The following is a 2349-nucleotide window of genomic DNA, read 5'->3' on the forward strand; positions in this document are numbered from 1 at the left end:
ACCAAGTAATTACCATACATCTAACATTCCCACCTCAGTCTCTGAGTAGGGGTATTAACTACAGGCTTATAATTACAAGCTTATACAAGTCAATATGATATAGAAGTCATTGTTAGGCTCATGATCAGTATAAGTGTATTGTATTGTTTTATTCAAAATGAGTTCAAGGTCATTGAAGCAAGATTATGCAATAGGATTACATGAGATTATTGACTTTGGTTGAATTCTTCATAATAAAGTCCAATGTTCCACTGTTGTCAGTGTAAAGTGTCACTTTGGACTTGTGCTATAAGAATTGTACTAAAAATTCTGTTGTTGCAACCTTTTCCTTAAAAAGTGAGTTAATTGAAATAATTGAAATAGACAAATTCAATTAGAGATTGTTATTGCCCACTATACATGTGGCTCAGGGCAACTTGTCTTTTCCATGCGTGCATCCATTCCATTTTTTTTTTTTTAAATATCAATTTCTCTGAGATGTAATGAGTGGATTATCACCAGACTTTCAAGTTGTTGGCCTTAAGTGTAAGGATGTTGAATCGAAGGACACATGACGTCAATGCTGCAGAGATAGAAGGTCAAAGGTTGTTATTTTTGAAACAGCACTTTCTTACTGAAATTTTGTAATGTTATCAAAGTCTCTACAAGATGTCCTACATGAGATTATTCCTAATGAGGAAGTACCTAAAGCTGTTGTCTCCTGAGGTTATACAGTTGCTAGCTGGTTTTAGAAGAAACGGATCAAGCTTTAAACATCAAGCAAATACCTACCATATCTTACTGTCCATTTTACTTGTCCCTAATGTTGACCAGATTTAAACCTTGATCTTAGGCAGTATGTGTCTGTCTTAATGATTAAAATGTCGTGATTTCATGTGATATTGTTGACCTGACCCTTACCATGGTGTACCAGATCATTACAGAATCAATTGAAGTTCGGGTCTCTTGAGATTTTCTGGTCCCATATTGAAGTGATTCAGCAGTTGTCCAATTCCATTCCGTTTGACTTTTAGCTCACCTGGTCCAAACAACCAAGGTCAGCTTATTTATGCCATACTGTGGCGTCAATCGCCCATCTGTCGACAATTTCTTCAACTGACTTTTTCCTTTCCACCCCATAACCATATATATTATTGCTGGAAATAAAGAGATGAACACAGTCATGGTTTGAGCCAAAGAAATTTAGTTTCTGGGTTACAGTTGCAACCTGGAAGCAGTTGAGACCCCTCCTTATAGCCATACCCACAAATGCTGCATATAATGAGATGAGTACACATGTACATATGCTGCAAGGACGGCTCTGGGGGGTCTGCTTCCACTTTTGCGGACTTAGTTCCTGGGTCTTAACTTTGAAACTACTGAGATCCCCATCCCATAACCATATATACTGCTAGGCTTGAAAACACAACCATGCTACCAGAATCAGCTCTGCATTCCATTCCTGCCCTGCGGGACTTAGTCCTTTGGTTATAACATTTGAAATCTCCGCCCTGTAACACTATAAACAATTGCTGAGAATGAAGATTTGGATACATATATGCCACCAGGATTTGCTCTAGGGGCTTGGCCTATTCTTGTGATTTTGTGGGCCCTCTTGCCTCCTTTTGGTATAACATGAAATAATAAAAGATCCTAGTTTTTTGTAAATGTACAACATTTAATCAGATATAAATTATTGATAATTTTACTTCATTTAAAGGAGACCTGAAATTAGTTTTACTACATTAAAGTGAGACACAAAGAACCGTCTAAAAACATGAAATAGTCTGTTAATTTGATCTACCTCAATGTATGTGGTTATCAATTTCTCTTTATAAACCATTTTTATTCGCTAAATTGGTAGAACATCAGACTAGTAAGTCAGATGTTCCAGTTCCGACCCTTATTGGAGGTTTTGCATTAAAAATAATGACCGCCTAGATATGCATTTACACTGCAAGTCCAGTTATATAGACTGCAAGGAGAACTTGTGTTCATATGGCTTTGACCACAATTTTGATCAGTGTCATTTTAACACTTCTCCTGCATTGAATAATGTGAGATTGTTGTAGGAAGCAAACCTTTAGGCGATGTAGGGCTGCTCCAGGAATAGCATATAACAGACATGCTGACATGAATGTAAATTGGGTACATCCATGTTTAACTGGAATCTAGTTGGCTTCATATAATGTAAATGCAACCAATTTGCATTCATACCAGCATGAATGTTAATGTTCAGTCTCTGTATGTCATTTTGAGGATTTGGGCTTGTCAACAAGGCACTATCAGTATCAACGTTATATAATAGTGATTTCTACCACACGACTTAAGCACAATCACAAAGGATTCTCCATCTAGTCAGTGTACATC

The sequence above is a fragment of the Mizuhopecten yessoensis genome, unplaced genomic scaffold, assembly GCF_002113885.1.
Source record: "Mizuhopecten yessoensis strain PY_sf001 unplaced genomic scaffold, ASM211388v2 scaffold10347, whole genome shotgun sequence".
Classification (NCBI taxonomy): domain Eukaryota; kingdom Metazoa; phylum Mollusca; class Bivalvia; order Pectinida; family Pectinidae; genus Mizuhopecten; species Mizuhopecten yessoensis.